This window comes from Rousettus aegyptiacus, unplaced genomic scaffold, assembly GCF_014176215.1.
Source record: "Rousettus aegyptiacus isolate mRouAeg1 unplaced genomic scaffold, mRouAeg1.p scaffold_m13_p_3, whole genome shotgun sequence".
NCBI classification, from domain to species: domain Eukaryota; kingdom Metazoa; phylum Chordata; class Mammalia; order Chiroptera; family Pteropodidae; genus Rousettus; species Rousettus aegyptiacus.
This window is the reverse complement of record NW_023416306.1, coordinates 22,862,139-22,888,046: the sequence shown is the minus strand read 5'-3', so window position 1 is coordinate 22,888,046 and position 25,908 is coordinate 22,862,139. Positions and strand designations below refer to the sequence as shown.

Below are 25,908 nucleotides of genomic sequence, written 5' to 3'. Positions count from 1 at the left end.
AACCCTAAACTGAGCATAAGACTGAACTCTTTTCTGTCAGTCACACATAGAGGCAATCAAGAAAAATACATAGTATTACATTTCTAATAAAAAGAAGCATTGACTAGAACTTAAATAGGAGGGACTGAGCAGTCATTAAAAATGATGTAAGTAATATTTAATGACTTGCGACAATGTCTACAGTATAGTCAAAGGGAAAGGGGGTAAAGCAGTATTGATCGCATGAGCTCCTTTACGTAAGATTGGTATTTCTATACATGTTTAAATGGCTAAAAGTAGAGTAGATGGTCTCTTAACCAGTTCTGTAGGCATGGTAGTTGATCGGTTAATTGAAGATTTTGGTTAAGAAGTCGAATCATAAAGGAAATGTTTTTTTTTTTAAAAAAAAAAAAAAACTACAAGTAAATATTCATTGGCCAATCTTTAACATAGGTATAGTTTTTTTTTTTATGACTCTGCCTCCTCTGAAGTCATCTATTGCCTTTTTTGCATGAACCATGCCAATAAAGCAACTACCCAAAAATGTGATGATGTGAAATACTGATTTCTTTAAAATGGATCAAGAATTTAGAGATGTTTATGAAGGCAGCTGAGTAGAGACTCCTAGATTTTTATTTCTTTTCAAAGTTTATACTCACTTATACATAATTTGAAAGTACTATTTTATCATCTTTATAGTCTCCCCCAAAGCAGTCAACTTGGTTTTCATAGAAATTACTCATTCATACTCATTTTTTATCGCTATCCGTAATATTTAAATAATCACACCATTAGAATAGTCGTTGCACCTGGCATAACACGTTGGAATAAACACACCTGACTCTTGATAAGCACCATCCACTGATGCTGAGAAAAGAGTGCACAGGCCCCTGAGTGCGTAAGCCCATCTCCGGGAACACGCAGCCCGCTGAGACATCAGCCGGTACATTCTGCACGGGACTGGAGAACGTCAATTACTCTGGCAGGATGGTTAAGTGCTAGCCGGCTAAGAACGCCACCCTCTCTTTTTTATCTCCAAATGATAATTATGGTTATCTTTGTGTTGTAGGATTACGCATAGTTTTATTTTCTTTGCTTGTCTGAAAGCTTAAAATATTTCCGTATAGTTGTTTTTATATGGAAAAATATAGTTACGTTAAAAAGCAAATAGCCAGGTAAGTATAATAAATGGCAATAACTGAATCCCTATAATAGAAGAGAATGTTCTGCAAATGAATTGTTATAAGAACTTAATAAAAGCTAAGGATATACCTCAAATGAATAAGAAAGGAAAGAATCCATCTAATAAGTGGTCTTTAGGACAATTAGCTTTTAGTTTGAAAAAAAATCTAAGTCAAACCAGAATGGATTAAGGATTTTTTTTTTTTTAATTAGACAAGGAAAGGGCAGGGGAAAGAGTGAGGAGGACATAATTTAGAAGGATTAGGGGAAAAAAATAAAAACAATAGACTGGTGGGAGTTTGTGAGATCCACATCTCATATTTTGTGGAAAATGTGATGAGTGAGGCCCCTTTCAGATGCATTTACTATGCCTGTCTGTAGCAGTGTGCTAAGCAGATCCACTTTCATTCAACAAATGTTTCCTGAGACCTGCCCTGTTCAGCTAGATTTGTATTCTGGGAACTCAGTGGTGAATTTCACTTCCTGATCTTAAGTAGCTCACAACCTAATGAGGGAAATAGACAGCAGTGAGGATTATGATCAGTGCAGAGTGCTTTGGGAGCACATACAGAGGTCTTGGGGTCTCTAAGAATGAGCAGGAATTAGCCTGACGATGAAGCGGGGAGGCTGGCGGGGGCCAGTGGGGCGGCGGTGACAGGGGAGAAGATTTTACCCAGAGGAATAGCTGGGCAATCATATAGCAACATGAGAAAACATCAGTGGTTTAGGATGTCCAGGGCCAAGAATATGTGGATGTGCAGCAAAAGAACACCCTGGAGAGGGCACAGAGAAGTCTTCTGGATGCATTCAGACTTAAACTAAGGTACTGCGAGCCTGTGACGGGATCAGAGGGGAAGCCTAATGCAGGGAGACCTGGGAGAGGGGAAGAGAGGAGAAGAGGAAGAGTCCAGTGGAAAATCTAACAGGCCTGTGACTAATTAGATCTGGGGGAAGGACAAAGAAATCATGGAGGCCTCCACTCAGCATGGTATATGCCACTTCTTCCTTTAAAGGAAAGGGCATGTGCCGGATGTCCAGTTCCATCTAGGCTCTGATTTTCTAATTCATTGAATTTTGGAAATATGTACCTTTTCTTCTCAATGCTGCCTGATGCAAAATCTCTGTAATAATAACAAGTTGCCCATTGGAGAGGAGTTTGAAGGCCTGAAAATATTGCTCTGTGCCAACAAAATTTTTTCCACTCTCTGATGAATCAAATCTACCTCACTATTGGTTGTCATTTAAGCGATCCCAAACTAACAGTGGCTTCTGCAGCTTAAAGGTAACTGCAGACAACCCTTTTCTCAATGGCTCTAACTCTGCTTTTCTACATTGTCCACCTTAAACAACTATGTTCTTCTGTGCTAACAAGAAACAAGCAATGTATTTTTAGTGTGTGTATATTTACATATTTATGCTCCACTTTTTTTCCTAACAGGCTTATATACAAAAAGATCATTAAAATAAAAATAGAAAAGCAAAGGCATAAACAGGAAGAAACAAATATGCTGTACTTTAGGACTAATATGGTCACTGTACAACACCCATATTAAATACTTTGACTTCCTAGCAACATGAAAAGAAAGGAAAACACCAAGGTTTATATAATTGCATTCTTTGATGGAAGAGGTATATGAATTCTTCAAGTTACTGTGAAAGTAAAGATAATCTACATGGCTCAAATCGGGGTTTGGAAGTGCTAAGCTGGTGGAGTCCAAACTTGTAACTTCCTGATTTTTTTCTTTTCTTCCTTTCCTTTGATTTTATTTCCTGATTTGATTCTTAACTGAATTTGTTATCTCATCCTTTTCAGATCTGCCTCTGTTAGGGTTTATAAGTCACATTCTTAAGTATAAGTAAAACAGACAGGTAGTCTTTGTTTATTCCAAAGGCTTTTCCTGAGTTCTGTATTCACTAAAGATACAGAAACGAGAGACACAGTCTTTGCCTTCCAAAAACCTCACAGTCTGTTTAGGAAGGCAGAGGGATAAGCAGATGACGGTCATTTAATGTATAGTGTACCAGCTGCTCGAACAGAGCTAAATCAGGAGCAGCACAGAGACTAGCTAGAGATGGGAGGGGCAGGGAAACGGGTGTGGTAAGGTAGACAAGCCTTTTGAGAAAGGGCAGTGGTGTTCCATGCAGAGGGAACATACGATGTGTCTGTGAATCTGTACTGAAGGAGACAGGAAACTGGAGACGTCAACAAGGATCAAATCTTGAGGATCATGCGGGGCCTGCTATTGGACTTGATTTTAAGCTGAAAAAACTGGGGACTTACTAAAGAATTTTAAGCAAGGGAGTGCTTGATGATATTTGCATTTTAGGGGGAAATTTACTATGACAACAGTGGGGGCATCTTAACCTGATAGAGGGTGTTTATGAAAATCCCGCAGCTGACCTCATGCTCAATGGTGACAGACTGAAAGCTTCCCCCTTGAGAGCAATAACGAGACAAGCGTTCCTGCTCTTGCCATTTCTATTCAACGTTGTACTGAAGGTTCTAACTGGGTAAATTAGGTAAAAAAAAAAAGAAAGAAGGAAGGAGGGAGTGAGGGGAGAGGAGAGAGAAAGAGAGAGAAGGGGAGAAAAAGAAAATAAAAGAAATAAAAGGCACCCTAATTAGAAAGGAAGAAGTAAAATTATCTCTCTTTTCAGATGACAGTATCATATAGAAAGTCATAAGAATTCACACACAAACACACAATTAGACTTAATAAAGGAATTAAGCATTGTTGTGAAATATAAGACTAACACAAAACTCAGTTTTATTTCTGTGCCCTAGCACATTTTCATGAACCTTTGAAATGACTACTACTGTGGTTTTTGGCTAATGGAGATTTTCCAATACCATCATTCCTTCTGCATTTATTACTTGGTATTCTACTGGAAGGAAAAGTTTTCCCTTTCTATATTTTATATGCCCAGGTTGTCTCAAATTTGGCTAATAGACCCCATTCATGCTAGCTCCTCTGTAATGTTGACCTGTCTCATCATTCTGTGAGTCCTTTCTTGTTTACTGACATAACACAGATGTATCAGGCTCACCTTGGGCATCCCTGTCTCAGCTCTGTATCAGTCATGTCTTCAAGGAACCCTGGTCCTTTCAATGTAAATTGGTACTTAGAAACCAACATGTGAGCACTAGATGTACTCATCATGGTAGCTGTTACCGAAAATATAAGAAACTGGCTTTCTATCTAATGCCACTTTTTTGTTGTTGTTTTATTGAAAAGATAATTTGAAAATATTGAAAAAATTACACCTCTTGTCCACATCTTTGTGCCAAATCTGTTTTTATTCTATACATATTTCTTCTAGTTCTGCATAGGAATGAAATATATATAAATATATGCAACCATATGTCATGTTACTTATAGCTTGCTTTTTCCACTTATATTAAATTCTAAATATTTCTTCAAGGGCTACAATCCCTCTCCTCCTAAAGGGCTACCCACAGTTCCACTGAGAACTTATGCCCAGTACACTAAGTCTTCTTCCTTCTCCAATGTGTGGCATTGTAGTAGTTTTTAGATTTTAGCTATTAAGAGACAGCTCTGAAAATCTAGCATCTGTGTTTTTGCTTCAGTTGAATTTTTCCTTTGGATAAATTCCCAGAAGTCAAAAAAAGATTTTTTAAGAAACATAACACAATTTATTTTCCTCACTATCTTTTCTACCTTTAATATTTCACATTTCTTTCTCCTTCATGGATGCCTAAAGCTCTAACAGTGGGTTGGAATTTCACGGTCATCATACAAGTAATAAAGCAAGGAGGACCTGCCAGGTTCCAGATTCTGGGCTATGAAGTTTACGGATGTGCACTTTTGCATGCAGATGCATGTGTATTTTACCCCTCACAACAAATGTACAAAGTAGGTCTTATCTGATGAAATTAAGAGACAAAGAGTTAAGGAGTTTGTCCAGTGGCAAATGGTGGGTCCAGAATTCAACTGGAGGTCTTTCTCGCTCCAAAGCCTTTTAGCTTTCCTGACTACTGCAGCGCTCCGCACTGCCATGGCGTTTGCTGAGCTGCCACCCTTGTTCCCCCCATTTAGGTCATATCTCCCATTTTTCATCAGCATAGCCTCTTTCTGGGCTCTGATCCTGTTTATCCAAATTACAAAGGACAAGGCTCTTAGGAGCTAAGCAGACCTGGAAAGAAATATGAGTGGAATAATCATTAATTGAAGGACTAAGCCTAAGGCTTGCTAATTAATTTCAACCCAAGGGAGAACTCCAATAGAGGAGGCCAACTTCAGATGTGAGTACCAAAAAAAAATCCCAAAATAACAGTTGCCGAAATAAGACTGAAGTTTATATCTCTCACACATTGCCCAAAGGCAATGCATAATAATAATTCATTAGGAACATGAGCTCCAACTTCAGCATACCTGTACCCCTTATGAGTTATATGACCTTGGCATTCACCCTCTCTAGGCCTCTGTTTTCCCACCCTCATAATAGAGTAATAGTGCCCAATTTAAGAGAACTTCATTTGATAGTTAATTACATCATTACATGTAAAATGCATAGGACAGTGACCAGCACATAGTAAATGCTTGATACACAATAACTCTTATTATTGTTCATCTTTTGCCTTAGTCTTAGACAGTTTAGTATTTTTACCACTGATATGGATTTAAAAAATAGAAGGAGTGACCAAAACTACAATTCATCTCTCAATATCATTGTTTCAGCCTTTAATAGCAGTCACCTGATTTTTAAATGAACATAAAGCCATCCTGAACAAAGACTGCATTTCTCAGCCTCCCTTGCAACTAAGTTGTAACCATGTGACTCAGTTCTGGCCAGTGGGATATAAGTGGAAATGACATGTGACTACGAGAAATTGTCTTTAAAGGGAAGGGCCATTGCCCCTTCTTTGATTTCCTCTCCCCTGCTGGCTGGAATTCAGACATGATGGCTGGAGGTCCAGTAGCCATCCTGGACAACAAGTTGACCTTGAGACTTGAAGATGCACATGATGGAGCAACAAGGTAGAAGGTGCCTGTATTGCTAACATTTTGGCACACCATGTCAACTCTGGGCTGAAAGCCTCCAGACTTCTTGAATAAACTTGTCTTGTGTTAGCAACTGTTATTTGGGTTTTATTACTATTATTATTATAATTATAGTTGAAAATAATTCTAACTTCTTCCAAAGATACATTACTTTAAGGTGACTTGCAGCTAAATATGCTAGCTGTATAGTTCATTGGGTAATGAAGAAAGTTTGAGAGCAATAGACTAAATCTGACAGCATGGAGTTTAGTAGTGACAATGTAAAGCTCTTCCTTGGGTCCCTATAACCAGCCTTCGATGGGCAAATGAGCTTGATATGGCCTGGGGGGTCTTCTGACTACATGTCTTATAAAGGAAATGGCGGAGTGCCTATCACAGGGTAGGTACTCAGTGATGTGTGTCACCTTTACCCCACCCTTTCCCCACAAGCATCTGAGTTCAAAGTGTGCTCTGTATGAATTGCCAGGGGAATGTTTCAGTTCAGGGGATTTTAAGCTCTGTTAATAGCATAGTGTACAGCATGAGGAAGGAGGTGACTCTGCATTATGTTTTATAGGTCAGTCACACCTAGAATATAAACAAATGGGAGTGTTTTCAGAGACAAGCCTGGAAAAGACATCTGCTTGGAAAAGAGGCATCTTGGGGTGACAGAAAAGAAAAGAAATGATCACTGCATTCAAATATCTGAAGGAGAAAAAAAGTATTTCCATAATCTTGCCTAAGCCCCTAAAGAGTTGTAATGATTGGAAAGACAGATTTCATCAGTCAATTAACATGTGTGAATCACTATTACTATCAGGGTGAGGCAGTGATGATAATTGCCCTACCCAACAGCTGTTCTGCTCTTCTTCCTCATGCATATAACCCAGATATTCTGGTCAGCAAAGTGCCCAGTTAAAAGTCCCACTTTCTCATACGTCTGTGAAATTTGAGGTGGCCATTTAGTTCTGGCCAATGGGATGTAAGCTGATGTTTACTGGGGACTTCCAAAAAGATTTTGCTTTCTAGATAGAGATGTTGTCCATATTCCTGGTTTTCCCCTTCTTCAGCCTGTCTGGAATACAGATGCGATGCCTGGAGGGACAGCAGTCATCTTACAAACGGTAATAAAACCCCCCCTACACAGAAGGTAGACCAGAAAGACAGAAGAAGCGAGGTTCCTGGAAGACATCTTTGCACATCTTCTTTCACTTGGGCTTTCTGTCTTCTGGGTTTTTTCCTGCATAAGAACTGATCCCTTTGTTGTTTAAGGCACTGTGTAACAGGTTTCTTGTCGTTGTAGCTGAAATGCAGTCCTAACCCAGGCACCAAGCTAAGTTCTAGACGGGGGAAGGCTTTCTTGTGGAGTCACTGGCTTTTCCTGCTTAGCAGACAGGAGTGGAGGACGAGCTTCCTAAAAACTGGAACGGTCCCAAGATGGACTGAGCTCTGGGGGACGAAGTGATCCCCTAACCCCTGAAGAATGCATGCAGAGATCGTGGGGCACTTTTACAGCTGTGACGTTGTAAAGCAGTATTGAGTGTGGAGTGAAAGTTCAGAGTCAGTGATCTTTGAAGTCCATTCTAGAACAAAACTTTTCTAATGGATGGAAAAGTTAAAAAAAAAAAAATGAATGGACTCAGGGCATAGTAAATGTTAGCCACTAAACAGGTACTGTTATTCAGCTGCATCCCCCGTGCGTTACAGTTTTCAGTTTCCATTGCAGTTTCTTTTTTTTTTTTTTTAATTTTTTTACATGTATAGGGGTAACATTGGTTAATACAATTATATACTTTTCAGGTGTACATTATAGTTTGACAATATCATACAATATTCTATTGTATGATATCCACCCAGAGGCTAGTTTCCTTCAGCTACCATATATCTGATCCCCTTTACCCACTTCGCCCTCCCCCTACTCCCCTCTATTTGACCCTCTTTACCCCATCTACCTCCCCCCTCCTCCCCTACCTGCTCCATTGCAATTTCTAGGAAAGCACTCTCCTGCAACCCCCTTCAACTGTATCACGGCGATTTTAAGTTTCCAAAGGAATTTTAGTTTATGTTTTATTTGCAGGAATTTAATTTACCCCACTTTTTTTGCTACCAGGATTATTATTTATCTTGGATTTACGAAGTTAACATGGCAGCGAAAATTAATACTCAATAACTAATGGATTTATTATTGTTGTCTGTTTTAAAGAATGAATCTTGGTAACGAGATTTCTTCCAAACTATATTATTGAAATGTTTACCTCCTATGAACTATATGTCCCATAAACTAACCATTAGGGATCAATTTATTGGCAGAATCTCTGTAAATGTGTGGGTTCTTAATGGAAAGGGAGCGTTTTTCCTCTCATGGTGGGAGCCAGGATCTTTGATGGGGTAAACATAAAGAATAGGTTGAGTTTTACGGGACTCTGTGACTGATCCTGTGATGGTGATCTTATGCCTGAGATAAGAGGATGAGCTGCACAACTTCAGGAAGGCACCAGGGGACTGGCAAACTGCAAGGGCTCAGTGGACGTTTGGTGGAGGAATAAACACGGGAAGCCTTTGCCATCCTGCCTGTCTCTGAGATGACATTTTACAGTCTGTGTGGGTACAAATCAATGTTTCTCAAAGTGCATCACAGTGGGAGAATAAGAAAGTGCTGCTTACGATGGAAATTACTCTGGGCCCCATCCAGAGCTACTGAATCAGAATATCTACAGCTGGGGCTCAGGAATATGCATTTTAACACACACGCGCGCGCGCGCACACACAGACACACACACACACACACATTCCTCCCCCTCCCCCAAACAGATTCTCCTGGATAATAAGCTTTGGGAACTACAGTGTGTATTATAGCGGTTCCGGCTGAAGCTTCCACAGGAGAACAAGACCTTTAGAGTTCCGGCTGGAGCAGGATTTTTTTTTCCAGGTTTGATGGGGTTTTTTTCCATTTCATTTTTAAATTAGAATTATTGGGGTGACATTGATTGATAATATCATATAGGTTTCAAATGGCCGATTCAATACTATGTCGCATGTATACTGCCTTGTGTATTCAAGCAGCCCTAGCAAATGAGCTTGTCTCTAGCGACACCTGCTGGTGGAGAGTAACAATTAGGAAATGCTCAGCCTCTCAAACTACAAAAGTGTGTTCTCTAATAGAGCCTATAATATTGAGGACGTTACATTTTAGTGTTTGAATTCTAACAGTGGCGATTAATATACATAAAGCCCAAGGTAATGGGTGGCCCCTGCTTTTATATTTGTATCCTCTCTTAACTTGCTCCAGGTAGAATCGGTATATACTTGAAGAATATTGTCTTTCAATTATCTTATATGTTTCTTAGAACAAATGTTCCTATTTTATGCCCATTTGACACATTAACAACGTTTGGATTTCCTCTGAAAGGATTTATCAAACACTTCAACTAGGGACTTTATTTTCTAGGCCTCGTGTGATTGTTTTAGGGAAATAATGAGAAGTTAACTTAAGTTATCTCTCACTGAGGACTCCAGGCAAGTTAAAGAAAACTGTTTCATATCTTAGAGCAATTCTTTCCTTCTTTAAACTGAGTACCTGCTATATGCCAGCCCTCCTCCCAGGGAGCTCACAGTTCAGGGATGGAGAGGGACAGGCGTGCTCAGTGCAGTGAAGGTCTGTGTACTGCATAGAAGCGATGGGGGAGAAGGGATGAATTTAGAGTCTTCCAAATCCTACACAGACATTACCAGGTCAGAAGGTCCCAGAAGAGAGATATGCTAAGATGGTATATGGTATAGGTGGTATATATAAGATGGTATATGGTACACATACGGTATATAGATACAGATATATAGATATAGATATAGATTAGATATAGATATAGATATAGATATATACACACACACACTATATGGTATATACTAAGATCTAGAGGTTCAAAATTGTATTTGGAGTGTTTGCACTTAAAAAGGGGTAACATCCAAGTAATTTGTTCTTATAAAGTACGAGGCTAGAGGTGATATGAGATGGGGCCAAATAGTCAGGCCAGGCCTCCCCCACCTGCCAAGGTTAAACTTCATCCTATAGGTGGTGTAGCCTCTGAAGAGTGTAAATTTAAGATTTGCTTGTTATCAGGTTGTTTATTCCGTTGGAATATCAATGCACAATGTATAGCACCTCCTCTTTAATCTGAAGGTCAAACCTAAGTCAAAGATTGTGTCTAGTCGTTGAGAATTTCGTGCAGATTCAACACAAAAAATCGCTTCGCATTCTTGGTGGATTTGGAAAGTCTATTAGCATTCTGGTAATTGGATTTGGCCAGTGTGCTATAACAGGGGGTTCTTTTTACATAAAAATTTGGCAGAGCTAGATCTCTGTGCCTCCTTTTTTTGGAGCTTCTACGCTGCCTCCTCTTCCTGTCCTAGCAGAGTTCCCTGTCCCCACAGCATTGCCCATAACACAGACGCCAGGAAAATTCCACAGATGTCCTTATCAGGGCCATCATTATTTCATGTATAATTTTTTACCTTTTGAAAGTAAGTCATATTGCTTTTCACAACCCATGAGGTGGCGATGCTACACAATCAAGAGCTTCCCTCATGAAAGATGAATAAACGGAACCTCTCTGTTTCTCCACACTTCCTTCTGTTTGGTCTTCAGCCACACTATGTGTGTCCTTACACACTTGGCATGGTCTAGTGGAAAAAGCATGAAATTGGGAATCTGATAGGCTTGCATTTAAATACTGTCCCCTCCCACCTTCCCTTCACCCTCTGCATTATGTTGAAAGTCACTTAACTTTTCCTCTTTCTTTACTGCAAAAGGAGCTAATAATACCTTTGCTCGAGGATTAATTGAGAAAAATAGGTATAAAAAGCCTGAGACCAGTGCCCAATACAGAACAGGTCCTTTATAAATGTTAGCTTCTTTCCCTTCTTTTTCTATCTTATCCTTGATACCAGTAAGTCATCAAAAAACTGGGAAGCACACAGCCTTCAGATTGTAACAGTAGTAAGTGGCCATTAGTTAGTGCCGTTCTGTGCTGTTCTGTGGGGTTTACTTATGAAACAGGATCATTAAATTAGATACCTTTACTTAACTTAGAGATTTTCTGTCCCGATTTTTCTGTAAAGAGTTTGAGTTCTTGCAGGTATGGAGTCTGATGGCCATTAACCAGCCACCCACCCTCCCTCCCCACTTGCTGTTCTAAGAGGGATGTAGTTCTGTCAATATTTGCTCACCAATGGACATGGCACAAACTTTGATGTGATCCCCAAACCCAGGTGCTTCTGAGCTATGGATGGGACTGCCACACCTGCACAGATAAGCAGCCTGCACCTGACTGGCCTGGCCCCAAATCAGGAGAGGGTGTCTTAGCCACCAGTGCTGAGTCTGACTTTCTTATTGGCAGATATTACCTAACGGAATGCAGTGTCTTGCTCATCAGTCAAGTCAACAGCCTAAAGGGCATTACTCTCAAAGACTTAGTCCAAAGTTAATCTTTGACTTAAAGAGACAACAGGGACGGTCCCCATTGCACATATTCTATACCATTGCACTCCTCTGCTCTTAATATCCTGGAAATGCCGAGATGTTGGCCAGCGCAACTGAGCAAAGTTTGGCGGTGAACGTGACAATCAAAATAGAATGTGACAAAAGATTGAAAAGCCAGACAAGAAAAAGACTCAAACACTGAAGAGCCCTCGAGTTAGCACAGAGACGCGTGGTAGGAAGCGTGTTGGTGTGCACAGCTTCAGTACTTCTGAATAGCACTAATATAAATGCCGCCCAAGGCTGCCTGTTAACAAGGCTGGTGGCTGATACGGGGAGATAACAATAGTGCCAAAACACCACCCTGCTTTCTTCATCCCTGAAAGATTTTAAAAAGTATAGTCAAAGTAATGTTTACTTTATATTTAATAAGCTCAAAGGGTAGGAAAGAAAATTGTACCTTCGCTGGAGTTTTACAAAGCGAGTATCTTTCAGGAAATACACAAGTCAGGAGAAAAAGCGTTTGGACAGACCATGTCTCAATCTGGGATTAAGAAAGCTTGAACATCCTCCACTCCAGGAAGCTTGTTTGTGCTGGACCTAACTTGCAGGTACAGCTAACTGCTAATTATTAGTAGAAATTAACTTAGTAATTTCTACCTCCTAAGACGTTCAGAAGTCCTCTTCGAAGGCGTCACACTTCCCGGCTGCCTGCGCTGATGGCTGAGAGCAGAGTCTGCTTCTTGGTTCCTTCCTCGGTGCCCTTCGCCCTGTCTCCTGCAGCAGCTGGTGCCTGTGCTCTCTGGCAGCCCTTCGATCATCTGATCAGAGGTCTCTCTGGTCTGCCACTATTTGGAACAAACGCCACCATCTCCAGAGCCCTTCCCATCTGGAATCCCCTGACCTGGTTGAAATGCACCCTGTTGGAATGCAACAGGAGAGACTAAATGCCCTATTTTACTTCCTGTTAGATTCCTAGGAAAGGGGGGTGAAGTTAAAGAACTTGATTAAATAAAAGTCATGGTCATCTAAAACTTTTATTATTTATGCAATGTTGACCTATTGGGAATCGAAAATTAAAGTTATCATAACCTTCTTTAATGGGTCTTGGAGACATGTGCATGGTGGGATGTGAGGGAGAGTTAGGATACTTCCCTCTCCCCGGGAAGTTCACATCCCTGTTCTATACATCTCTTTCTTTTCTTCCAAAGTACAGAAGGAAGTCTGCAAAGTGCCCGAAAGTTGAGCTGAGTATAGTCTGTGCAAGGCTTATTTGAATAGGATGGCCTAGATCGATCTGCTGTTCCATTGCTTTAACATCCTGCTGAGCAAAAAACCGCGAGAGTCATTCAGAAAGACACAAATATGCCACATAATTTTAGTAAACAGAAAGCGTTCAGTAAATGTCGAATAAACTGACAAATATCTAAAGTTCCAAAGGGTCAACCACATCCCATATTTGTAAAAGGCAGATGTTAAGCCTTTTAGAAATCATTTTTACTTTGCCTTATTTTTCATTACAAAACAATACCTGGAAATGGTTTCTCTGATTTTCAAACAGATGGTCTGATAAACAAAATGCATTAATATTTTATGAGTCAGCTGTGCTAGAATGGGATATGAATTGCTCCAGGAATGGCCAACATTTACTGAACATGTATTAAGTGAGAGCTTCCGAATTATGGGTTTACGTGATTGATCTCTTTAAATCCGTTCAAGAATCGTAAGACGTAGAATTGCCGTTCCCATTTTAAAGGGGAGAACACAGTGACTCAAAGACTTAAAGGAAACTTCCGAGGAGGCAGAGAGCCTCTAGTAAGATATTAACTGAGCGTAAGAGCCACAGTCACCAAGAGAGCTCTGGAGTACAGTGGTTTATATAATAGCCATGCTCAGGGAAGGGAGCAACGATACTCACAACCAGGTCTTGGCATTCCCAGGACTCCAGGGATCTTTTAATTCCTTCAGCACATAGGTGCGATGTCACTTCTTTCCGTTGGACTTTCTCCTATCTGAGTTATAACAATACAGGAAGTCCACCAGTGCCTCCTTTAACTCAAAAGCTAAGTCATATGAAAGCTCTCAAATCAGGAGGGTGGGGGCTGGCCCTAGGATGCTCAAAGGGGACCCATGCTGGGGAACTCCTGGCCTAACATAGTGTCTCTTGCTCCATCCTTCTCTATCCACTACCATGAGACAGACTCCTGCCTACAGCAATCCTGCTTCATGGTCTGGAGAGGTGATGTGGCCATTAGCTACTAGGGTAAAATTTGCATAATATTTTAAAAGCTCATTGTAAAATGATACCCTCTAAATGACAGTTCCTTGGAGCAAAGCCTGGTCTCGGTGTCCTTTTTGTGGTCTGCACAACAGTAAACATTTTTTCTTTCAAACTGTCCGAGTGGCACCACCAACCTAACATAGATGGAATTTTAACTTATTTGGCCCTCTGTAAAGAAGTGGGTGGGCAGGATATCCAAGTCAATCAACTTAAAACTCTGGAGTCTCCCACAGCTCTTCCTTCTCCCCACTCATCTCCGGGCCTCCAAGAAGGAACAAAGCTGGATTTATCTCAGGCCCCGTGTGGGACGCAGTAGGTACTTGACTGAAGTTTAGTTACTGAATGGACAAAGGAAAGTGGGAGGGAAGGGAGGGAAACTTAGAACTTCAGTATTCAAAATCTACCCTCATGTGAACGATGCGAGAAAACAGCTCTTTTAAGAGTTTTTTGGCAATGAGTATTAAAAATCTAAAGAATGTGCACATCTTTTAACCTAGCCATTTCATAGTTAGAAGTTAAGGATGTGTGAAAAGATTTTGCTGTTAATCAGGGTATTGTTCCTAATTATAAAATATTGCAACCAACATGAATGTCCAAAACTGGGGAATCAGGTCAATGAATTACAGTACATCAGCACCTGCTCTTCCCTTGGCCTTTCCCACGTTGTAAATCACACCACTGGTTAAACCAGTTGCCTGAGCTAGAAACTTAGAAACATTCAAAAATTTCCCTCCCTCTCCTTCAACCTGTCATTCCAAGTCCTGTCATGTTCCAAGTCATCTTATAGATGTATTAACTTAAGCAGGCAATAGATGACAACAAGCCTAAAAGCTGACGTATAGAGAAGACGCGATGTGTTCAGGGGTTTACTCCTCATGGATAGAGAGGAAATGCATTAGTAGCCAGGTCAGTGGGTGTTGACGACTCCACCAACATCATGGAAAGTGAACTTAATTTAACTGAGGGCCATAGAGAAACATGGACAAGGAAGAATAAGAAAACAATGATACAGCCAGCGTTGTACACATATATACAGTACTACACCTTACGGATGATTTTTCAAAGTTAATTTTGACTAAATGCAGTCAGTACCACCTTAAGATGCTGGGCATCAGGGTCCTCACTCTTGTTCTCCACCCTCTGGACCCTTCCCACAGGAATGTGCCCACCAAAGCCCAGTTCCTCCCCCCACGGCCACACTGGAGAAGCCCAAGACCCTAGAACTCCCTTCTCAAACAAGATCTACACGGTCTCTTCTCTAGGTAGTTCCTTCTAAGGGTGGATCCTTGCTGTAGCAGGTGGTGAGGTTGGAACTTGGACTAGTGGGCTCAAGTGTCCACAGGTAAGCATGAATAAGAGCTCCGGTCCACTGTGTGGGCTGGAGTAAAAGATTGGAAGAGGATGCAAGCAGGGTTTCCATTTGTCCTCTTGCCTTGGACCCCACAAATGTTAGCAGCCATCCTAGATACAATGTTTACCACTGAGTATCAGGGCTGGACTGACAAACCCCTTTATTCCATTATATCTCATATCCAGCTGTTATTACCTTTACTCTATTCCCAACACCCATCATCTCTTAATTGGATTATTGCCGTGCTCTCTAACTAGTCTCCCATATTACTCTCTTGTCTCCTAATCTATTCTCCTACACAGAACAGGCGGAGTAAGCTTTCTAAAATATAAATCAGATCACGTTACTTCCACAGACTGATAATGCAGCGCATACTCCTTGCCATGGCATAGAAACCCACCGGCTTCATCTGTCTCAGCCTCACAAAGTGTGAGCCTCGTCGACCATCTTTCAGCTTCTAGCGGCTGCTCAGAAATTTCCCCCCTCAGGCCCTTCACGTATGCTGCTCCTTCTGCCTAGAATGTTCCTCCTCTGCTTTCACATGCCAGATTCTTCATCCTTCAAGCCCACACTTTCTCTTTTCCCTCAGATAGACCTGCCACCAACTCGTGTACCACTATTACTTTCTCTCTGGTGTTCTGTTCCTTTCCTTACTGGTACTTCATCAAAAATCAGGCTTCTGTATTTATTTTTCCCGTTTATTTGATTAATCCTTGTTGCTCTCATCAAACTGTAAGCACCATGTTCAATAACAGATATACTAGAACTTAGCATTGCATAGTACATATGTGCAATTAACATATCTGAATAGCAGGATACCATTTAGTCAATAAAAATAATGTTTTCTGTGGATACTACTGGCATAGAAAATTGCACATGATATAATTTTAAATTAAAAAAGGTTATATAGTAATATAATTCCATTTTTGTTTTAAAAAATGTGAATATATACTACATGTATGTTGCACATATGTGTGCATGTTTAAAAAACCTGCAAGGTGTTACAGTGGTCATCTGGATTGGGAAATTGTGAGTGTAGTTTATTTTCTTAATTTTCCTTTTAAAGTACTGCGTATTACCTTCGTAATAAGAACAGATTTTAATTTATATAACTAAATGAATGCACTCATGTCTACCTGTACAGAAACTATCACAGTAAACTGGCATTTTACTGGGCAGCAGTCTAGATGTCCTGCAGTATGAGAATATTGAGCCAAGGTATGGCATATCCCTTCAATAAAATGTGAGGCAGCCAAGAAAAATCATTGTGAAGAATGTCGCAGCATGGAAAATGCTAATTACATAATATTAACTTAGAAATTAAGAGAAAATGGGATGAAATAATAAAAATAATTTTTAAATGATATTATTGCTTTTCAGTGATAGGATTATGGTGATTTTTTTGCCAAACTTCCTATAATATTACCTTCTACAGTAAAAGTTTTTGTTTTTAAACTAATCATGTGCTTGAACAACTTATGTATGATCTCACTTTTGTTAAATATTGATTTCTTAGGGGCGTAAGAATATTTGTGCAATTTAGCCTGTCTACAAATTACTTCAAAATAAAATTTCAGTCCCTGGGATATGTAATACATCACTAATTCCACAAGGTGGCGATATCATAGTTATCAAGCAGCAGTGGAGAATTTGCTGGGGTGCATTGCCTTAATCCTAACATTTTTGCATAATTATATTTTGATCTTAGTTATATTTTGATCTTTGATTTTCATTGACATTTACATTCTTTTTAAGTCCCAAGAATGTAATATGATTTATGGTTTTCATTTATAAATTATAAGTTAAATAATTCCCCTGACTGGGAGAATATGAAGGTTTCTGTCCATGTTTTCAGTTCCCCATTACTTCTTTTTCCCTAAATCTTTTCCATTGTTAAAAATAATAAACAATATCAACTCATGTTTCTTTTTTTATTTTTTATTCATTTACATATATTTTTGGTGACGTTGGTTAATGGAATCCAGTAGTTTCAGGTGTACAATTTAACAGGAAGGCATATAGATATTGCATTGTTAGATTTCTCTCTGTCACCACATATTTGACCACTTTCAACCTATTTATATTCTGCCCCCCCCATCCTCTGGTAACCACTAGTCTATTGTCTATGTCCATGAGTCTCTATTTGTTTGTCCTTTTCATTTGTTGCTTTTAGGTTTATATCCCACATAGAAGTGATATCGTATGTTTTTCAACTTTTTCTGGCTTATTTTACTTAGCATGCTTATCTCGAGGTCCATCCATGTTGTTGCAAATGGCAATATTTCGTCTCTTCTTATGGCTGAGTAATATTCCATTGTATATATGTACCATAGCTTCTTTACCCAATCATCTATGATAGGACACTTTGGTTGCTTCCATGTCCTGGCCACCGTGAATAATGCTGCTATGAACATCAGTGTGCAAATATCTTTTTGGATATGGGCTTTCAAGTCTTTAGGGTAAATACCCAGTAGAGAGATTGCTGGATCATATGGTAGATCAAGTCTTAGTTTTTTGAGGAACCTCCATACTGTTTTCCCACCGGCAGTGTATGAAGGTTCCTTTTTCTCTGCATCCTCTCCAACATTTGTTATTATGTTGTTATTTGTTATTACTTGTCCTGTTGATAACAGCTATTCTAACAGATGGTATCTCATTGTGCTTTTGATTTGCATTTTCCTAATAGCTAGCAATGATGAGCATCTTTTCATATATTTTTTGGCCATTTGTATATCTTGGGAGAAGTGTCTGTTCAGGTCCTCTGCCCATTTTTTGATTGGATTGTTTTCAACTTCTCTCTCTTGAAAATCTTTTATGCATAGATCATTGTGCTAGGTCTTTATATACATTACTTCATTTACTCCTGCAGATTAGACGTTCTTCTCATTTTACAGATGAGAAAATAGAGGCTAAAGGGATAACTGGCAATTTGCCCAAAGTCACAGTTATTTTTGGTGAGAGTCTGAATGCAAGCCTAATCTCTGTAAAGAAATTGATAAATAGATAAACTGGAAAATAACAAATAAATAAATAAAATGACTATACATAAATGTGTGTGTGTATTCATCTATCTACTTTCTATCTAATTCAGGCCATATTAAAAAGAAAAGGGTATGGTGAATAAGATACGTGTTAAATATTTTCTTTCTTCCGTTTTCTCTTAACATAATATATGAGAATTTCCTCCATGTTATTAAAAATTCCCTGAAAGCAGAACTAATAGATCTATAATATTTTTCTACTTGAATGTACTAAATTTTATTCAGTCTTTCTCCTATTATCAACTACGGTAATCTTTTTCTCAAAATTAGGGATTATTAATAATGCTAAAATGTTCATCTTTGTATAGAAATCTTTGTATCTCTGTCCATTATTAAAGACACGTTCCTAGAACTTAAATAACTTATTAGACCAGGGATAACTACTTTCATGATTTTTGTGAATTTCCTGTTAGATTTATGGATTTACATAACTATATTTATAGTATTTACTCGCATATATATATATATACCAATTTTCACAGAGTTGATAAATATTTACACACAGAAACTTTTATATTCTGTTCTTGTCACTTAACATTATACATTCTCATTCATCTGTGATAGCCCTAAAGGCAAAATATGACAATCCCTTTTTGTTTTCATTTGCATTTCTTTATTAGTGAATTAAATATTTTGCATTAATTTATCAGCCATTTGTATTTCTTCTTCTTTAAATTCTCTGTTCATGTCCTTTGCCAATTTTGCTATTTAGCTATCACTGCTTTTCTTACTCTTGGATGAAAAATTTTTACATATTAGAGATATTAGCACTTTTTCTGTCATACTTATAGCAAATATATTCTATATAATTTGTCTTTTAAATTTGTTAGTGATAATCTATCCATAAGTGATTTAAATGTTTATGATAGATAAATTGATCATTCATTTTGTATTATTTTCCCCTTTTTTTCTCAAAAGTCTTGCCTGAACACCCTAAATTAGTAAAATACATACCTATATTTTCTTCTACTTTTTTCAATTTCTTTTCTTTTTAAAATTAAGGTATAATTTACGTTCTATTTTTAATGGTTTTATCTCTTTCATTTTTTCATATTTATTAATAGCTGGAAATAATTTTGTTTCATAATATGTAGTAAGGCCCATATCAAATATTTAACAAATTTTCACCAATTCATTTAGTACCTTGTCCCTTCCCTCATTAATTTGTGAAGATGTTTTATCATATGCAGTAAGACCCTTAATATTCCAAGAAGCATAGAAGCTAAGAGTTTGCACTTTCGTCAATCACATGTGGGTTCAGATCCTGACTCTGTTATTTTTTTGGTCTTAAGCATCAAATCCTCAGTTTTCCCATCTGTATTGGATGGATGGTAAGGAGAATTCCATTATATAGTCCACGTGGGGCATTTAGCATGCGGTGCATCACCTAGGAAACATTCAGTACAGTATATATATTAGCTACTATGTCTATGACTATGATATTGATAAAGTCATTCTATGCTTTGATAAATCCTGACGTTCTTGAACAGTATAGAAAGCTTTAAATGAGTTACCGAAAATTTAAAAAAAATAAAATGAAGCTGCATTCACATCTCTATAATGGGCATTAGCTTGGCTCACTTGCCAACAGGGCACACAATTCATATCATGTCTTGGAAGCTCTGGAAGGATAGAAAACCAGATTATGTCAAAGATTAGAGGAATTTGAGGGTAGGGTTTGTCTGTATGACTTTAAATTTTTGATAATAATTATGTGTATTGAGGAAAACCAATAAAGATATATATCGAAAAGGTGCATTCCTCAACACAGAGATTAATATCATCCAAGATTTCATTGCAAATAGGAAAAACAGCAACACTTAACTCTGCAAATGCAAAGGCCTTCTAGGAACCATTTCAAGATATATCTCTTGTTTCATTGATCTCTATGATTTCTTGTGTCAGTTTTATATATTATAGTTTGAGATTGCACTTTCTTATCTGTAAGGGCAAATTCCCTATGTTAATCTTCATTTTGAAATTTTACTTAGCAATTCTTGCCCATTTTTCCTCCAGATGAAATTTAGATTCACTTTAGGCCTTTCCAATTGCCTACCTGTCATCTCCCCTTGAGTTTCTGATAAGCGTATGAAACTTATTCCCACATCGAACTCACTTCTCAGTAAACTGCAACACTCACCTTCCATTCGCTATGAATGAAAACCATAAAATGATCCTTCTCATCCGTCAGCAGTTTGGACTCCATTGTTTATGGAGATTCATGATCCAATCACTTTTCTCCTCCTCCTCTACAGCCACGCTTTATTACTTGTCTGAAAAGTTGCAATAAGTTCCCAGCTTGTCTTTCTGCTTTTAATCTTGTCCCCCTACATATTACTCTCAACACAGAAGTGAGAGATCCTTTTAAAATCTAAGTCAGCTCTCATCACTCCTGTGCTCAAGACTCCAATGGCTTGCCATCTCACTCAGAATAAAATTCAAAGTCCCTGCATGATTCACCCCACTCACCCACCTATTACTGCTCTCAAATTCATTTCCTATTGCTCTCCGTTCATTCACTCTGCTCCAGCCACAGGACCTCCTGGCCCCTGTGTAGAACCAGGCATGTCTCAGGCCTTTGCACTTCCTTCCACATGTCTCATGCTTCAGGTCTCAGTACAAATATTACCTTATCAGTGAGGCCTTGAGTGACTTTGGTAAAATGGTAACTTCGCCACCACAGTCCCTGTCTGAGTTAATAGTCTTTATTTTTCTATGCAGCACTTATTATCTTTGGACATATAAAATAATCTTTCTTCCCATGCAGAACTTGGTATTATCTCAATTATGTTTAAATCTTCTTTTGTGTCTCTTAATGAGTGTGTGCCTTAATTACAGTGCTTATTATGTGGGGCTAAATCATTTCTTACTAAAGTTTTTCACAGTAATTTTCTTTCTCTTTTAATTGAGATATATTACACATGCTGTAAATTGACCATTTTAGTGTACAATTCATGGTTTTTAGCATATTCACAAACTGCAACCATGACTACAATCTAACTCCAAAACATTATCATTGCCCTCAAAAGAATCCTGGTGCTTTTTAACAGTCAACGCCTATTCTCCTCTCTCAGCACCTGGCCACCACTAACCTACTTTATTTCTGAATGGACTTGTCTATTTTGGATACTTCATGTAAATGGAATCATTAAATATGTAGACTTTTTTGTCTTGCTTCTTTCACTTAGCATAAAATGTTTTCAAGTTTCAACTAAACTGTAGCATGTACCAGTACTTCACTCCTTTTTGTGGCTGAATAATATTCCATTGCATAATATACCACATATTGTTTATCCAATCATTAGTTTATGGATGGTTGTTTACACCTTTTAGCTATTATGAATGATGAGACTAAGAATATTTGTATACAAGGTTTTGAGACTATGGATATTTGTATACAAGTTTTTGAGACTATGGATATTTGTATACAAGTTTTTAATTGAAAACATGTTTTCAATTATCTTTGGGGTATAACTAGGAGAGGAATTGCTAGGCCACATGGTACCTGTGCTTAACTTTTTGAGGAACTGCCAAATTGTTTTACACTGCAGCTGCACCATTTTACATTCCCGGCAGCTGTGTCTGAGGGTTCTAATATCTCCACATCCTCACCAATATTTGTTATTTTCTGGTTTTTTTTTTTTTTTTTTTTTTTTATAGCCATCCTAGTGGATGTGGTGGTGTCTCATTTTGGTTTTGTTTTGCAGTTTTCTAATGACTAATGATTTTAAGAACCTTTCTGTATTTTTATTAGTCATTTATATATCTTCTTAAGAGTAATGTCTGTTCACATCACTTGCCCATTTTTAAATTGGGTTGTTTGTCTTTGTTGTTGAGTGTAATAGTTCTTCATATATTCTGGATACTAAACCTTTGTCAGATATGTGATTTGCAAATATTTTCTCCCCGCTCTGTGGGTTTTTTACTTTCTGATAGTGTCCTTTGAAGCATTAGAGTTTTTAAAATTTTGATGAAGTTCAATTATCTATCTTTTGGGGGTGATTGCTTGTCCTTCTGTTATCATATCTAAGAAACCATTAAGATTCAGCTCTAGTTTTTCTTCTGAGGGTTTTATAGTTTTAGCTCATACATTTAGGTCTTTGATCTATTTTTAGTTAATTTTGTGCGTGGTAAGAGGCAGGTGTTCAACTTTCTTCTTTTGCATGTCAATGTCCAGTTGTCTCATCACCTTTTGTTGAAAGACTATTCTTCCCCTCATTAAGCAGTCCAATCACTCTTTTCAAGGTCAAACTCAATTGATTATGGATATATGGGTTTATTTCTGGACCTGCAAGTCTATTTCATTGTCCTGTGTGTCTTAGCTGAGCTTTTGATAAATACAGGAGTGAAATGAATACATTTTGTTCTCTAACAAGTACCTAGAGTATAGTTAAACACTGACCTATGCTTCTTACCTATCACCTCGACTGGGTAGGAGGTTGACCTCCTCCTCTGACACAGGGAAGGTAAGAAGAATATGCACCCAAAAAGAGGGTGGAACTCTGATCAGTTCCAAAAGTCTCTTTTGAGACAAGTTGACAAATAAGGCCCAAATTCACGTCCATATAGTGTGCTTCAAGAATTTGAAGCCCCATTTCAGAACCCTCAAATTAACCTGGTAAATATGTATTGAGCCCTTACTCTATATTATACACAATAAAGCAACTTTGAGGACTTTTATTATTTCTGGCATAATTCTGACATAAACTACTTGCAAAGTTACCAAAAACAGTAAGTTGATTATATTAAAATTATCATTTTTTATAGGTCAAAAACAGTTGAATGGTGGCCCCAGTTTGGGAACAGTGGATTTATAGCCCTTCTCTTTATCAATAATTAGCTAGTAGGACAAGTATTTGTTAGGCTACTCCCAGTTAAGATAATAAAACCTTACCATTTGTGTGTAATAGAAATGCTTGTCTTTCTGTTCCACTTTGTTGAAGGTAGGTGGGATATGTCTATAGGATTACATTAAACTTACCCAAAATAATATCAGATTATTAACAAGCAATGTGTAAAAAAAGAGGGCAGAGACAATTATTTTCTGGGCCTGGAAGCTTTGTCCATCTGTCTTTAGGGTCCAAAATTTTGTTGCCATGTATATGGTCTGCCAGAACAAACAAAGATTGACCCCTCTCTTCCTCTCCTGGTGCCAGAGATCCTAGAGCAGCACAATATCGTTTGTGTCTGGTAATGTTTAATCTTGATGATGGCTGGAACAAGAATCATAACTCTGAACCTTGGAACAAAGATGCTTTTCTGCTCAGCACAAGTTCTATCACTGTGCATTGCAGCGAACTCAGAAAAATAGCACAGACTTTTAGATGAAATTATTCCTTTTTAAGTTGCTTAAAATTGAGGCTTCCATTTGACATTATGAAAATCAAGAACTCTGTTCATCGAAAGATACCATTAAAAGAAAGAAAACGCAAGGCACACACTGGAAAAATGGTATTTGCAAAACCTATTTGTTAAAGGACTCATTCAAAATTCAGAAAAAGCTTCTGCAAATCATTAAGAATGCTAAAGACAGACAACTCAGATTGATAAAAGATTCGAATAGACACTTCACAAAAGAGGGTGGTGAGATGCCCAATGAGCATATAAAATTCTCCTAACATGATCTTAACATCGTAACTTCTTCAGTCATCAGGGACATTTATATTAAAATCATAATGAAACACTACTACCCATCCACCAGAATGGCTAAAATACAAGGTGTTGGCTGGGTTGTAGAGCAACTGGAGTTCTCATACACTCTTCGTGGGAAAATAAATCAGGACAAGCACAACAGAAACTTGTTTGGCTGTAATTTTAAAGCTAAAAATAAACATATGTCCTAAGATCCAGCAAGTCTACTCCTGAGTATGTACTCAACAGAAATGCATGCACACATGAACCAATAGATACGTTCAATGATGTTCATGGAAAGCTTGTTTGTTAAGAGCCAAAAAACTGGAAACATAATAAATTGTGATATATTCATACAATGGCATACTACACAGAACTGGAAAAAAAGTAGATTACAGCTAACCTGAAATGACATGAATGAATATCACAGATGTAATGTTGAGCAAAAAGCTAGACACAAATGAGTACACACAGTGTAATTCCATTGAAATCAAGTTTCAGCAAAGGCACAACTAATCTATAGTAAAAGAGATCGGAGTAGTGGTTACCCTAGGGAGTGCTTTGGCTGGAAAGTGGGAGTGAAGGAGTTTTCTTGGGTGCTGGAAATATTCTATATGTCGTCAATCAGAATGATGTCACTTGGGAACATACATGTATAAAAATTCATTAGCTACGTATGCCTAAGATTTGTGTACTTCACTGTACTTGTTATAATTCAAATTTTTAAGGTATATTTTAAAATTAAGTTTGTCAGACACTATCATCTATTCTGTGAAGTCAGGCGACCGCCCCTTCTCATCTCCAGCAGACAGCTTGAGGGGTATTCTCTGATGAGGATATTACAAAATAAAATTCAACCAAGAAAATTAGGAGATCTAATTGGCTTTATTAAATAATTCATTAATTGGGCAGCACCCCATCTTAGCAACTAGAAGGGCACCCTTAGGAGTTGTATGAATGGGAAGGTTTTTTATAGGAAGAAGAGTGAGTCAAGGGAGTTATTAACAAATGAAAAGAAAGGATTATTTGGGGCTGGGACATCTTTGGGGCAGGTAAGAGAACAGGAAGGGTTTTTGTTATGCAGATAACTTCTTTCTATTGAGGGAAATGGAGACTAAACACTTTTGTTACATTTAACTTTTCAAATAGTACTTTAAATTTTAAAAATAGGAGGAAAGCTAAACGTAATGTGGTTTTCTGGATGGAATCCTGGAATAGAAAAGAACGTCAGGGGAAATAAATGAAATCTGAATAAAGTATGGAGTTTAGTTAATAACTACGTGTAATGTGGGTTCATTAAGTGTGACAAATGTACTATAGTGATGAAAGATGTTAACAATAGGGGAAACTAGATGTGGGGTGTGTGGGACCTTTCTGTATTATCTTTGCAACTTTTCTGCAAACCTAAAACTATTCTAAAATTTAAAAGTTTATTTAAATAAAAAAATTGGAGGAAAGAACTTTTATCTTAATCTTAGACAAATCGCATTTTGGCATATGCCTAGTGTTCAGGCCACATGACTAACCAAGCATCTACCTTTATCAGTTATCAGTCTAATCTTGGATTCTAACCATGAAAGTTGAAACTGTTGAGGCAAAATATGTAAAATCATAAAACATTAATTAGACAGGAAAGTTTAGATAAAGTGTTGTGGAAAATACAAATTATAATTTCTTGAGCAAGGAATTGATGCAGTGAAAGCAACAATTTAGGGATTTATTCTATAAGTTGTTTGCAAAGTGGATGGAAGTTGGGGAGACGTTGAGGCGGGGGGGGGGGTCAGCAAAGAGGCACTAATGGGCATATGAATGAAAGTCTCAATTCTAAAACTCTGAAATTAAACTTCTGGGAAAGAATAATACACCAATAATGGCAAACGCTAATCCAGAATTCATAATTATGTGTCAGGCACTGTTCTAAGCATTTTATATTAATCAATGTATTTAATTCTCCCATCCACCTTAAA

At 38.0% G+C, this 25,908-nt stretch overlaps 1 protein-coding gene across 1 annotated transcript in view; it reads left to right on the top strand.

Annotated features, from left to right (window-relative positions):
- Window positions 1-25,908, top strand: part of SLC44A1 (solute carrier family 44 member 1) — a 161,988-nt gene that overhangs the window by 134,934 nt on the left and 1,146 nt on the right. The gene's annotated exons all lie outside the window — the stretch shown is intronic.